A 16,222-nucleotide genomic window follows, 5' to 3' on the forward strand; every position below is an offset into this window, starting at 1 on the left:
CCGGGACACCGATAACACAGTCACTAGCGGGATCTCATAAAGCTCAAAACACAGCAAAGAACACAATCGTGCGAACAAAGTAGCAGCCTGAAGAATGGGGGAAAACTTAGCCAATTAATTATACATCCGGTAGAGGGTTAGTATTGAGACGATATAAAGAACTAAAAAAAAGAGAAGAAACTCAAGCAGACTTTAAAATAGGGTATAAAACTAAGCAGTTCTCAAAAGATTGAAACACGAGCGGCTGAGTGTGACAGCTTGGATGAGAACGGCCCACACATATATAATGGCTCATATATTTGAATACTTGGTCACCAGTTGGTGAAACTGGGGATGACTAGGAGGCGTGGCCTCGTTGGAGGCGTGTCCTTAGATTGGGTTTTGAGATTGCGAGATTCTCAGGACTCTCTCCCCTCTGCCTCCTACTGTGGATTACATGTGAGCTCCCAGCTGTTCCTGCCACTCTCCCTTTGTTCATGGACTCTCACCCATGAAACTGTAGGCCCAAACTAAATACTTTGTTTTATAAAGTTGCCTCGGTCGTGGTGTCTTATTACAGCAATTTAAAAAAAAAAAAAAGAAAAAGTAATTAATGTATTGTAAAACACTTTAAACATTTTTATGGCCTTAGAAATCAGGGAAATGCAAGTTACAACTACTTTGAGATTTCATCTGGCCCCAGGCAGAATGGCCAAAATCAATAAAACAAATGACAGCACCTGCTGGTGAGTGTGTGGGGAAAGGAGAACATTTATTGCTTTTGTGGGAGTGCAAACTGGTACAGCTACTATGTAAATAAGTGAGGAGCTTCCTCAAAAAGTTGAAAACTGATCCACCACAAGGCCCAACTGTGCCACTCTTGGGCAAATACCCAAAGGACTCTTTATTCGTAATAGCCAGAAATTGGAAAAAGCCTACATGTGCATCAGTTGATGAATAGACAATGAAAATGTGGTACATTTTTACAGTGGATTATTATTCAGCAGTTAAGAAAAATGAAATTATTAATTTTCAGGGTAAGTGGATGGAGGTAAAACTAATCATCCTGACTGAGGTAATCAAAAAGAAAAAAAAAAAGGACAAATAACGCATGTTTTCTGTTGTATGTGGCTATTAGCTTTTAGGCTTTAGATATTGTGTTTCAGTAAAAATAACCGCAGAGGTTAGGTAGATAGTAAGGGCCAGAGGGAGAGGGGTATCTTCTGAGGAAGAGGAAATAAAATAAAGTGTTATAAAGAGATAAAGGGCAAATTAATAGGATAAAAAAAAAGGGGGAGAGAGATGGGAAGGCAGGTAAAAGAGGGAGAACAGGGAGGGACAACTAACGCTAAAGGCCTCTGAAAAGCCATGTGGAAGCCTACCACTGTGGAAGTCTCCAAAAAATATATTCATATATAAAAGGAATTAAATGGAGTCACTATATAATGAAGAGACAGGCTTCAGCTAGACAGCTAATACCACCGAGTAAAACCTCCAGGGCTGGGACTGGCTAGGCTGCATCTTGTTGAGCCACTGGCCCGAGGGCTTCTACAGGCACACTCAAACATCATAGGCTGTTGTCAATACTACTGTTTATTCTCCACAGCCTGATGGCAAGGCTTTATCGTTGAAGGCATAGCTTATGTCCTTGAACTTGAAGAAACTGATCTGGTACCCAATTAGAAGATGTAACCGTACTGACCAATATTTATGGTGCTAGAAGGTACTTTGCATGCTACAGGAGGAAAATGTTATCATCAATGTCACTCAGCTACAAACTCTGTGACCTTTAACAGTGACGCGCCTACCAGACATATTAGTGTAATGGTGGCAAGAATGTTATGAGTAACCAACCACTCCATGAAGTGGAACCCATACCTGACACTGAACTTGAGGCTAGGTAAGTCATGGCCCTTAGAAGAAAATCTGCTGCTATTACTCTGATAAAAAACATAGCAATAAAGTAACTCCTAATAACAAACCGCTGTACCCATGGATCAGAACACTGCCCACCCCTCGTCAGAGAAGCTTCTTGAAGGAGATGATGATTAATAAAGAGACCCAGCTGGAAGGAGAGGAGAGAGAAGAAGTGTGAAAGTGCAGTTTACTCTGCCTGCCCTAGCTCCTGAGTAATGTCACAGAGACCTGTTTGTTTACTAAAAGCTTTAGGAACTGCAGCTGGGCAACTACTCCCTATTCTAACCCTGGCTGGGCATACTTCCCAGCCACATGGTCTGTTTCCTGTAGCCGTAATCTCACCCTGGCTGTGCCTTCTCCAGCCATGTCCCAATGGCAACTCCTTTGGTCCTCAACTGAGACCCCTCTCCCTGGGCTCAGAAGTCCTGCCTTTGACCAATCAGAACGTGATGGAAAACAGTGTTTACAACACACCTAGACAGAAGACACTTCATAATAATGGCAATGCCAAAGTCCAGACTATAACCAGGTCTCTGGGTACAGAAATCATCATTTGAATACACAGTGTACAAAACCATCCTCCAACAGGGATGCTCACGATCAGGATGTAAAGTAAATTAGTATTTAATTGATTTAAAAAGAGAGAGAAAGCTCCACAAGTAGACAATGTGCAGAGAGAGAGACACTGTGGAGCGCTGAGTCCTAAAGGAATGTCTTCATTAACACACACACACACACACACACACACACACACACACACACACACACACACCACACTCGCGCTCAGGGCTCAGGGATTTGTGCAAAAGAGGAAACAAATTGTGAAAGCCAGAGAAGGTGGACGACCCCAAGGCAACAGTGTGTTCCCGACACAACAGGACTGACGAACATATGAACTCACAGAGACTGTGACAGCGCACAAGAGACCTGCACAAGTTCAAGCCAGATAAAGTCCCAACAGGAAGAAGGGAAGCCATCACAAATTCCCACCAGGAAACAAAAAGCCAATTGCAACTGATACCTCCTGGGAAAGGAGAAATCTGTGATGTCACTGGGAGTCACCGGATATGTCAACCACACTCCACGGCAGGCCCCATGCTCAGGAGCAGTTGCCCAGAACAAAACTGACTCTGTGGTTGTTTTGTTGTTGTTGTTGTTGTTGTGTTGTGGTGGTGGTGGTGGTCTTATTTTGTTTGGTTTTTTGCTTTGTTTTTGTATTTTTGTCATGTTGTTTTGTTTTGACGCTCCTTCTTATGAGGGAGGTGCTTGAGTGAGAGAGAGAAAGCATGTGAGGTTGGGTGAGGAAGATCTGAAAGGGACAGAGAAAGGAAAAGGAATATGATCCAAATATATCGTGTGAAAAAGGGTTTGTTTTTTTTTTTAAGGAAAAATTATGTTGACTACGCATACGGTTCACGTGCCTCACTTCCCTTCCGTGCTCTCAGCCTGCCCATAAGCATGTTACTGCCATGTCTGACTTAGGTATGGTTTTATGGCTGTGAAGAGACACCATAACCAAGGCAACTACTATAAAAGAAAACATTTCATTGGAGCTGCCTGACAGTTTCAGAGGTTTAGTCCTCTATTGTCACGGCGGGAAGCATGGGGGCTGCATGACACGGAGCTGGAGAAGGAGCTGCAAATTCTACGTCTTGATCCACAGGCAGGCGAAGGAGACTGTGAGCCACACTGGGAGTCGCCTGCGTACAGAAGACCTCAAAGCCCAGCTCCACAGTGACCCTGGCAAGAACGCAGCAGAATGTGGACTGTGGCGTAGCATCCGAATCTAAGCCGCAGAAGACTCGCTGCAGAACCCTCCCTGGAGGTCACGGCACAGGTGTGCGGAAGGAGTCAAGCTAAGAACGGCTCATCATCTGTCACTCTGGCCACAGCAGGAAGGTACCACACGGGTCATCGGAAGTCTGTGACAGAACTTCATACAGAACCCTGGCCAACAAAACTAAGAACAACTTGGCATGAACTCTTCCCTCAATGATGAGGAGGCACTGACTACAAACATGGTCTCTTCTACTTCATTTGTGTACACACAGAGGTATATAATTGCTTTAGGACAGTGCCTCACTATGCAGCTCTGGCTGGGCCGGCCTTGAACTCCCAGAGATCCCTCTGCCTCTGACTCCTGAGTTCTGGGATGTGATCAAAAGCAGGCACCACAGCACCTGCCTTCAGACAGCTACGTTTTTCATTTTTAGTTTCAATTGTGTAGCCATACCTTTTTAAAACTTTCATTCTTTTCTTAATATGTATGTTTTTGCACTTTAAATGTTTAACTTGTGTCTTGCTAGAAAAGGCAGTTTGTCCCCCTAAGGCTGATATACAGTTCTTCTCTGCTGCGTTTCATTTCACTAACCCCACAGAAGTACTTACCTTCTCATCCTCACTTGACGCTTTTCACTCCCTCCCACGTTCCCCCCTCACTCCAATTCTTAAACACTGATGTCCCTGGCTCAAAGAGAGACAGTGACAGAGACACAGAGAGACACAGAAAGGAAAGAGAGAGACAGAGAGAAGAAAGAAAGAGAGGGAGGGAGGGAAAGAAAGAGAAAGAAAGACAAACAAAGAAACAGAGAGAATCTATAAAAGTATATTTTTGGCAACTAGGACCCTAGTTTTCCTGTCTCCGAACCTTCTAAAGAACACAAGAGCGCAGCGTTTCCTCCTGCAGCTAACACTGGGACTCCTGTCAAACCCATGGTTGCTACTGCAGTCAACTTTCCTGAGGATCATAAATCCAGATGGATCTAACAGGAAGACGCACATAAAAATCAAACAAACAAAGGGGGAAATGACACAATTGTGCCAAACACAATGAAGAAGCAAGAACCACAAGGCTCAGCAAGGGCTCTCTTTGGGGAGATGAAGGAACTTTTAGGATGTGGAGCCTTGACGGATGATGGACATCACTGGGGCGTGGCCTTTGAGCGTTTATAGCCTTGGCCCCCTGCTTCCTCTTCACCCTCTTGGCCTTCTGTGTATAATGCAAAATGTAACTTGCCGGCTTCCTGCCCCAGCTGTCTTCCATACGTTGCTTTTGGTCCTGGTGTTTTATCACAGTAGATGCTACTGGGGGGAGGGCGCGACAGCCTCTTTGACCAGTTCCTATGGGGTCATCTACCTCTGGACTTGGATCTTTATGAGTCTTAGAAATTCCCCCCTTTAAACCCATATAGGATGTTTCACTTTAAACTTTTTTTAAGATTTATTATTTATACAGTATTCTGCCCACACGTGTGCCTGCTCACCACAAGAAGGCACCAGATCTCATTACAGATGGTTGTGAGCCACCATGTGGTTGCTGGGAATTGAACTCGAGACCTAAGGAAGAGCAGCCAGTGCTCTTAATCTCTGAGCCATCTCTCCAGCCCTTCACTTTAAACTTTCAACGGCTGCCTTTATTGCTCCTCTCATGTGTTTTCATCTCTAAGACAGTCAAGGGTCAGCATTACGTAAGGAAATCTTTTATAGAGAGCTTACGAGATGTTTGCAGGCTTCACCATAATCCATAACAAGCGACAGTTGACCTTGGGCAGCTGAAGATACTTTTTTAAAAAAATCCCATCACTTTTGTCAGTTGTTCTGTCAAAAGAGGATTGCCAGGTACAGTGGCACAGTTGGTAGATATTACTTCATCTGGCCCTCTGTAACCCATAGATCTGGCTTTATCCTTGTAAACTATTATTTCTACGGGATCATTGTGTCATTTCTCTGAGCTGGCCTAGCTAAAGCCTAAGGAAAGGCACCCTATAGCCTGCTGTGCCGGCCACTGGAGCCAGCTTCTTGCTAGGACTGTGGCTCTCACCTTCCTGTTGACCACACCACTTGCTGATGGTGTCCCAGGATAGCCAAACAATCCCCACCCCCAGTACCCACTCCTAGGACACGACTAATCTTTTTTTTTTTTTTTCCGGCTGTCCTGGACTCACATTGTAGACCAGGATGGCCTTGAACTCACAGGGATCCACCTGCCTCTGCCTCCTGAGTGCTAGGATTAAAGGTGTGAGCCACCACCACCCAGCGGATTATTTTTTAACCTGTACTGTTTTACTAGTTACATCCTCTGTGAACTTCTTAGGTTTAAAAACTTCCAGAAGCTCACAAGCACGCACGCCATTTGACTTTCTGATTTTTCTCTAGGAATTCCAAGCTGACACAAATCTTGCTACACTTGCCATCAAGTAACCCAGACAGGCCCCTTTCTCGGTTTCATCCTTCCCTTATCTCCTCTAAATTGTTTTATGGTTTTTAGAAGTCAGTCTAGGTCACTGAGATCCACCAAAGTCCACCCTACAACATAGAGATCCTATCCCACCACATGGCTTAGCGAAGCTAGTAAAGCCACAGACTATGTCCCATGTCCCTGTTGGCATAAGGCTGTTGTGTAACTCATTCCCTGGTGAGCCATCCTCCTAAATCTCCAGTAAACAGGGAGCTGGAGAGATGGCTCAGCAGTTTAGAGCACTGGCTGTTCTTCCAGAGGTCCCGAGTTCAACTCCCAGCAACCCACATGGTGGCTCACAACCATCTATAATAATGAGATCTGGTGCCCTCTTCTGGCCTGCAGGTGTACATGTTGGCAGAATACTATATATGTAATAAATAAGTAAATAAATCTTTAAAAAAGAAAATCTCCAGTAAACAGAAGCCCATGGCTCTTCTGTGTGTAGATACGCAGTTTTCCCAGCACCAGTTGTTGTAGGGGCTGCCTTTTCTCTGATGTGTATCTGTGGCATATACGTGATCATCTATGATCTGTCATAGAGAAAGGCCCACAGGCTGTGAAAAAAAAATGTATATTCCGAGGGACTTGGATGGGACGTTCTATAGGTGTCTGTTAGGTTCAGTTGATCTATGATGTCATTGAATTCCAATATTTGTCAGCTTTCTGTCTGGGTAGTTTGCCCGTTTATGACAGTGGAGCACTGTGGCCACTGTTCCTGGGTTACTCAGCGACTCTGCATCTGGGAGTACTTATTTTATGAAACTGGGTGCAGCCCTGTTTGTGGACTAGGCGAGAATAGTAATGTCCTCTTGATGAATCGTCCTCAGTCAGCATGAGGCAGGTGCTCCTTGTCTTTCTCACTGATTTTTGTTTGGAGTCGGCTTTGATGGATATTAGAACAATTGCTCCCACTCACTTCCCAGTTCCATGTACTTGGAAGACCTTTTCCCATCCCCCACCTGAGGTGGGAGTTCTCTTTTACGGCAAGGTACATTTATTAGAAGCAATAACTGCATCGTTCCTGCTTTTTGGCCCAGTCTCCAGTCTGTGTCTTTTAATTGTGGAATTAAGAGCATAAATACTTAGAATAATTATTGAACGATGTGTTCTGATCCCTGCCATTTATTTATTTATTCTTATTTTATGTGCGTTGGTGTTTACACAAATGTCTGTGTGACACAGTATGTCTGTGTGCAGGTGTCAGATACCAGGGAACTGGAGTTATACGCAGTTATGAGCTGCCACTAGGGTGCTGAGAACTGAACCTGGGTCCTCTAGAAGAGCAGACAGTGTTCTTAACCGCTGAGGCTGAGCCATTTCTCCAGCCCCAGAGACCTGCTATTTCTCCATTTCTTAACTTTGCAATGTCTGCCTTCCTCCTCTTCCTTTCTCGCTAAATACTAGCATGTTTAATCTTCCCAGTGGCTGCGTGGGTGGATTTGTTTTTCTCTTTAGTCTGAAGGATGACTTTAAATATCTTCTGAACACTCGACTTAATGGTTATAAAATTATTAGCTATTTTTATCATGAAAAGTTTTTGCTTCTCTTTCAAATATGACAGATAGCTTTTCTGGGTTTGCAGTTGTCACCTTTGAGAACTTGAAAAATGTCCTCGCAGAGCCTGATTTATTCTTAAAGTTTTTGTTGCCCAAACCTACTGCTAATCTGATGGGCTTGCCTCTACAGACGACTTGATGTTTCTTTCTTGCCATTTTAAGCACTTTCTATGTCTGGTATACTCACTGTTTTAATCATAATACGATGTAAGGAGGTTCTTTTCTGATCTTGTCCATTTAGTGTCATAAATGCCTCCTGTATCTGCATTGAGATCTCTTTTTTAACTCATTAACATTCTTTTGAAATTTTTTTATGCTTTTAGAATGAGATCCTTGGGCCAGGTGGTGATGGTGCAGACCTTTAATCCCAGCACTCGGGAGGCAGAGGCAGGCGGATCTCTGTGAATTCGAGGTCAGCCTGGTCTACAAAGTGAATCCAGGACAAACAAGGCTACAAAGAGAAATGCTGTCTCAAAAAAATAAAAATAAATTAACTAATAATAATAATAATCTTCTGTGCCTCTTCTCCTAGTCATTACTAAACTCTGAGCATACTCCACTCACTGTTTATCCCCGACATACTCAATTGTTTATTTAACAGTTATTGAAGCTAAAGGAGCCGAGTGTCATTTAACGGGCTACAGATTTACATAGTGATAACGCCCAGCATCTGTGGTTGCTCCAGCAGTTAATATTTTATGGAGAGAAAATAATATAGAGTATACATGTTAGCCTTCCTGCTCGGATGGACGGCTATCCTGGGACACAGAAACCGCAGCTCTGAGGGGAGAAGGTATCCCAATGGAAGGGCATCCTGAGACACGGGAGCTCACAAACCACAGCCTTAGATATTTATTATTTCAAAAAGGAGAAAGGGAACTTTACAATGGAGAAACTCACCCAGCCACGTGATCTGTGCAATAAGCCCTACTAACTGCAGGCACCTCCTGCCCCCCCCCCTCCCCCTTAGGATGGAGGACGCTGAAAACAGCATGCCTTTCCCTTAAGGGATGAGAAGGGGAGCGTGACAGGAAAAGAAGATGGACGGTGAACCTCCCGTAGATTAAAAGTGAGCTGAGCATCAGACAAAACCGCAGTGTTGATGGGTGCACCTATGCCGGTAAGCCACTGGCCACTGAGGAGGCTCCGCCTGTGACTGACAGCAGGGCGGGCTCCGCCCCTTCATCTGGCCAGGGCTTAGGGATGCTTACAACGGTGGGTGTGGTTGCTTATTTTTAAGATGAGGCCCAGTTTTCAATACGTTCAAGTCTTATAGCTAGAGAGGGAAGGGGAGGGGTGATGACACAACTCAGAGCATTCTGTTAAGTGTGTGTGACCTGCGGGGTCTGTTTTCCTCTCTTCCCAGCCTGGGGACAGGACCTGCCTGGGAGGTTAGGCGCCGCCTCGGGGACTCTGCGTGCAAGTCCGGGAGGAAGAGGAATTGCACGAGAAAGCCGCTTGGATGCTAAAGCCTTAGAGGATCAAGAAAACTATCTTGTATCAGTGACCTCGTGGCGCAATGGTAGCGCGTCTGACTCCAGATCAGAAGGTTGCGTGTTCAAATCACGTCGGGGTCATAAGCGCCTGTTTTCCCCTAAGTATTTCTGGTTCAGTAAGCGCCGGCCTTTCCCTATGCAGGCATAAAGTTTGGCCACTACTTCCCTCATTGCTGTGGGGGAAAAATGATGAAACAGCGCTTGTGGTGAACTATATAAAGAAAAAAAAAACAATGAAATTTTAAATCTTAAACTCTCAGAGTTTTGTTTGGTTGGCTGCTCATTTTAAAGCTGAGGTTGGAGTGACCGAAAAACTTCCCGCCCCCAAGTCCTTTGCTCACACACTTCAAGCTGTGGAGGACAGCAGAGACTTAAAATCCAGGAATGAGAGGAATTAAATTTATTATGAAAGAATTTTTCCCTCGACTGGGTTAGAAAGGTTTTCTGGGATATTCCTAATGTCGCTGTTTCCTGTCAAGACATCCAAACTAGTGGGTTTTAAATGGTTTCTGAGTCTTCATCTGCCTGAGTAAGACAGGAAACACTTTTGCTTCCTTCACAACTCCTGTAATTGTTGTTTAATTCACTGTCAAACACAAACTCTAAATTCACTAGACTCTTCAACCTTTCAATTTTTTTTTCTTTTTTTCTTTTTTACTTTATTTTGTTTTGTTTTTCCAGACAGGATTTCTCTGTGTAATAACCCTGGCTGTCTGAAACTCTCTTTGTAGACCAGGCTGGCCTCAGATTCACAGAGGTACACCTGCTTCTGCCTCCTGAGTCCTGGGATTAAAGGCGTGCGCCACCACACCTGGCTCTAACCTTTCAAATTTTTATAGTCAAGGAATCTCTCTCTCTCTCTCTCTCTCTCTCTCTCTCTCTCTCTCTCTCTCTCTTTCTCTCTTTAGCATTATAGCCTAAGAATTTGTGAAAACATTTTATTTTAAATGTCTAATGTTTAAGGTTGTGAATTGATTTTTATAAAATCCCCTTCCCATATGAATAAATGAGATTTTAAACAATCTGGATGTTAGATAATAGTCTATCCTTGTAATATCCTTCTTATTACAAAAGCAGATTCTACTGGGGACTTGTGTGTATGTGTGTGTATACAGATTTTTCAGTAAGGAATTTTAAACGTCAACTCATCTTATTTAAAATTAGCAAGAATCTGTTTGCCTGTTATACAAAGATCAAAATAATCATACATTTTATTAAAAACCTAGGCAAAAGTATTTTTCTGAAGAAAGAAAAAGTAGGGACAAGAGAAAGAAAACTTTAATTTCTTATGTGTGTCCGCATGCGCACTGACGCACATTAGTCAGCTTCATCACTATAAAAAGAGATTAACTTCATAAAGAAAAATAAATGTATTACCTCCCAACCATTGAGACTGAAAATCCAAACAGCACAGTGAGAGCTCTGACTAAGGTTCCAAGACCTGCGGCAGGATCGTGTGGGGGAGCGAGAGAGACAGGCTTGCTTCTCTCTCTCTCTTTTTTAAGATTTATTTATTATTTATACACTATGTACTGTATAAATGCATAACCGAAGAGGGCCCAGATAACATTATAGATGATTGTACATAAACATGATTTCTGGGATTTGAACTCAGGACCTTCGGAAGAACAGACAGTCCTCTCAACCTCTGAGCCATCTCTCCAGCCCCTTGCTTCTCTCATAACAAGCCCAGGGCTTGTAGGACAATCTCTTGTCTCCAGAGACTGGTTGGACCTCCTCAAGACCGCCTTTCCTGAGGTTCGGTCCCTCCAAACAGCAAGCAGAGGAAGAAATGCACTGAGCAGGAACCTGTCTCTTAGCCAGGGCAGCCTCGTCAGCGGGGTCCAGTTAGTGGTTAGCCTTATGTTTCTTTGTTAGAAAGGATTTCTAGCTTCCAGATTATATTGAAGCGGGGGAAATCAATGTTTCGAAGTAAAATTCTCTTAAGGTTTAAGACAGACTCTGTTGAGGGCCGACTTGCAGTCTGGCACTGTCCTCTGGTGGCTACGTAGGAAAATGACATGAACCCGGGCCTGTCGGTGGTTTTAACAAGCGGAGATTGGAAGCACGCCAGGATATCTTCAGCAGACTGCGGGTGTATCTTATGCAAAGCTGTAAGATTCAATATCTTAGAAATACCTTCCAGAAGAAGCCGCTGTTTTTACATGTCACACTCTGAATAGGGGGGGGGGACTTCTTCGAAAGTCTTATCAGAGTGAATTTATGAGAACCAGAGTCAAAACTGCACCACATGGTTAGCAACGCCTGATGGGGAAACTGTTCAGACCACCTGGTTTGCATCGCAGCCGTGTGTGGTTACACCTGTGTGGTACACTTTGCTTCTCTCTTTCTGTTCTGGCCTGGTATTCCTCTGAGCCAGCCTGACCTGCTAACAGGAGGCTACACTCCAGTGTTCTGTGTTTCTAGCAAAAGCCCCACAAAAACGAAAAGTCAAAATAAACAAGCAAAAGAACAATAAGACCAAAAAAAAAAAAATCCCAAAACAGGGCTGGAGAGATGGCTCAGTGGTTAAGAGCCCTGTCTGATCTTCCAAAGGTCCTGAGTTCAATTCCCAGCAACCACATGGTGGCTCACAACCACCTATACTGAGATCTGGTGCCCTTTTCTGGTGTGCAAGCTAACATGCAGGCAGAACACTGTATAAATAATAAATAAATATTTTTTTAATCCCAAAACAAAGCAAAATTAGACCAAAACATACACACACACACACACACACACACACACACACACACACACACACACTACTGAGTTTATTTTGTGTCCGCCAATTAATTACTCCTGGGCATGGGGCCTGCCCTGGAGTGTGCTTGGTACACCCAGTGATGCTCCACTTTGAATGCTGGTTTTCCCCTTGCCAGTAGGTAGCAACTACAGAGAACTTCCTGGCTGCGAGCGTGAGTCCTGTCCACTTCCCTGTCTCAGTGCTAGGGCCCAGTCTGGCTTGAACCTGCGCAGGCCCTGTGTGTGCTGCACGGTCTCTCTGTGAGTTCACTTGTGCATTGATCCTGTTGCGTCTTGAAGCCACTGTTTCCTTGGAATCCTACATCACCTCTGGCTTTTACCATCTTTCTGTCGTTCCCTGAGCTTTCTTGATAGAGATCTGGCGAGAACGTCTCCTTGTGGCTCTCAGAGTCACTGATACCGCCAGGCCAGACCTTATGGTAGCTCAGCAGTTCAGCCTTCCACATGCTTTTTTTTTTTTAAACAAGTTTTCATCTTCTTGCTTCGTCCTTGACTATTTCTGACACTGCCTGGCTAACACCTCAGTCCCCCCACGGATTTTCCCATCACCATGACACAGGTCTTCCTGGCTGAGCCCACTGATACCTTACCCACAACAAGTCCTCTTCCAGGCTGAATATAGGAAGGCTCTCTGGGCCTCCTGTCTTGTGAACTGACAGACCTGTAGACCCACTGAAGAACTTAAGAGACCTCAGGAATAGGCTTCTAGCGTGACGCTTCCATTACCATAGATGGTAGTACCAAAACCACGAGGTCCGCCTGGACCGTGATAGGCCTCCCACCTGTCGCACTTGCTTAGCACCTGGTCATCTCTCAGGTCCTGCAGCATCTCCTTAATGGCTGCCTTAGAGTTTCACTTAGAATGATTTACTTATTCATTATTCATTCTGAAGAAGTGCTAGGCCCTGGGGAGATGGCTCAGTTGGTAAAGGACCCACCCGTGCAAGCATGAGGAGTTAAGTTTGGATACCCAGAGCCCACATAAAAGTCAAGCTCAGGGATGGGGAGATGGCTCAGCGTTAAAGGCAGGTCCACAAAAATACAGAGGTTGAGCAGAGAGGCATACACCAGTGACCCCAGCTCTGGAGAGCAGAGACAGGTAGATCTTTGGGGCTCATGGCTTACCAATTTAGCCAACCAGTAAGGTCCATATTCAATGAGAGACCCTATCTCAAACAAAACAAGAGCAATAGAAGAAAGACACTCAATATTTACCTCTAGAAAACACACACACACACTGTAAAGAAAGTCTAGACACAGACAGATTCACTGCAAAATTCCACCACACTCTTAAAAAAAAAAAAAAAGCACTAGCACTTCTCGAATTGTCTCATGAAAAAGAAAAGGAAAGAACTGTTTCCAAACTCTGCTCGTGTGGGCAGCAATATCCTGATATCAAAGCCAGATGAAAACACAGTAAAAAGAAAACTACAGACCAATATCTACTATGAGCAGAGATGTAAAAATGCCTCAATAAAATATAAGCTGAATTCAAGAACACATCAAAAAGAGCATCTGCCACAATCAATTTGGCTTCATTCCAGGCATGCAAGGATGGTCCAACTAATCAGTAACTATAATAAATAACATAAATATAGACTCAAAGATGAAACTCACATAATCATTTCCACAAACGCAGAAAAGGCCTTTGACAAACTCCAACATCCCTTCATCATTAAAAAAAAAAAAATTTGAAGACACTGGTGATGGAAGCATATATCTAAACACCCTAGAGGCTCTATAGGCAGAAAAGCTGGAAGCATTCCCACGAAAATCAAGAACAAGGCAAGGGTGTCCACACTTTTCCTTCCTGTTTAAAATCCCCTCTTGCAGTCTCTCCCACTCCTCTTCCTGCAGTGTTCCCTGGGCCGTGGGGTCAGGAGTTGTGTTGTAGATGTATCCGTTGGGGCTGGGCACCCTATAATCAGTTGTTCTATGCATATTGATCGTTATGGTTTTCTATAACGATTCATCTATTCCAAATAGAAGCTTCTTTGACAAGGGATGAGAACTATGCTCGTCTGTGGATATAAGAAAAGCAGTTAGTATGCCATTCAAAATTATGCGTAGGACTCCACGTGCACAAGCAAGTACGCCAACAATCAACAGATGGGACCTTCCAAATTAAAAGACTTCTGTACAGCAAAGGATACTGTTCCTTGAATGAAAAGGATAGGAAGAAATCTTCAACATCTGATAAAGGATTAGTATAGAAAATATACAAGAGGGCTGGAGAGAAGGCTCAGCGGTTAAGATCACTGCCTACTCTTCCAAAGGACCCAAGTTCAATTCCCAGCACCCACATGGCAGCTCATAACTGTCTGTAACTCCAAGATCTAACACCCTCACACCAACACACATAAATTAAAATTAAATAAAAATATTTTTTTAAATACAAGGAACTCAAGAAACTAAACACCAAGAGAGCAACCAACCTAATCAGAAAATTAACTAGAGAATTGAACAGAGATTTTTTTCCAAAAGAAGAAATACAAATTGCTAACAAATATCTTGAAAAGTGTTCAGATCCTTAATCGTTACAGAAATGTAAATTATAGATACTCTGGGCTTCTATCTTACCCCAATCAGAATGGCCATAATCAATGGAAACAAAAGACCAAAAAAAAAAAAGTGAGGCTGTGGATAAAGAAGAGTATCACTGTTGTGCTGGCTGGTCTTCTGTCAACTTGACACACAAACTAGAGTCATCTGAAAGGAGGGCACCTCTATTGAGAAAACGTCTCCATAAAATCCGGCTCTAAGTCATTTTCTTAATTAGTGATCAATGGAGGAGGGCCCAGTTCATTGTGGGAGGGTCTAGCCTCGGGTTAGTGGTCCTGGGTTCTATTAAGAAACAAAAAAGCAGGCTGAGCAAGCCAGGGGGAATAGGCCAGTAAGCAGCACTCTCCTATGGCCTCTGCATCAGGTTCCTGCCCTGTTTGAGCTCCTCCCCTGACTTCCTTTGATGATGAACAGCAATATAGAAGCATAGGCTGAATAAACTCTTTCCTCCCCAACTTGCCTTTTGGTTATGGTGTTTCATGGTAGCAATATTAATCCTAAGTAAGACAGTGAGAGTATAAATTGGCACAACAATTATGAAAACTACCATAGTTTTCTTTAGAAGGTCTCTCATCCTCATAGATCAGCAGAATTAAAATTGTTGGAATTGGGGTGAAGGCAGATCATAAAATTCACATGGAAATGCAAATGCATATAACTAAAGGAAGCTACATTTTATATGCAGATACTCGCACATCTGTGTTCACTGTAACTCTTTTCACAAACACAAGGAAATTAATTACTGCCCTGGTCTTAATTTCTTTTCTCCATCTACTGGCTGGTTGGTGTTTTGTTCTTGTTTTCAAAGCCCTAAGGTATATTATAATGTTATTTATTTTTATTAGTGTTTACTTAATTGCATACGTGTGTGCCTGTGTGCTGTGTATGTGCATCACATGCACGCAGGAGCCTGGAAGTGGAGTTACAGACAACTTTGAGCCATTATCTGGGTGCTGGGAACTATAACCTTGTCTTCTGTAAGAATAATAAACACTCTTAACTGCTGAGCCTCCCTCCCTCCTCCTTCTCTCTCTCTCTCTCTCTCTCCCTCTCTCCCTCTCTCCCTCTCTCCCTCCCTCCCTCCTCCTCCTCCTCTCTCTCCCTCCCTCTCCCTTCCTCCCTCTCTCTTCCTCCCCTCTCTCCCTCTCTCTCTCTCTCCCTCTCTCTCTCTCTCCCATGTACCCTTGAACTGTTTGTATAGACCAGGCTGGTCTCAAACTCACAGAGAAGCACCTCTCTCCTACTTTTGTGTCTGGTCTTGGTGACTGAATCAGTTTTATTTATTTTGCTTGCATGAACATGAGTAAGGAGAGAATTGACGTTTTGGGGCTGGAGGAAGCCCACACAGAAATGCTAAAAATTGCAAACCCAGTGACTCGAACAGAAAAGGTGGAAACACCACCAACAGATTCAGCCAATCGGAGGAAAGAACATCAAGGAATTGGGGGGGGGGGGGGAAACAAGGTTGACTGGTGTATCTAAATCCAAAAGGGAGTGTTACAATGTCCAAGTAGTCAGGGATGCGACCAAAAGACCAAACCAAAAAAACCCACAGAATAGATAGAGCTGAGAGAAATGCTAAAGACAGAGAATTCCTCTATTTGTTGAATCTGGAGATCTCAGTGTCGGATTCTTGAAGTGACAGTTAGGGCCATTAAGTGTTTATGCACTACAGTGTACCTTGAGAGCGCTGTGGGTTTTCCTCC

This window comes from Acomys minous (genome assembly GCF_964271855.1).
Source record: "Acomys minous genome assembly, chromosome: 16".
Classification (NCBI taxonomy): Eukaryota; Metazoa; Chordata; class Mammalia; order Rodentia; family Muridae; genus Acomys; species Acomys minous.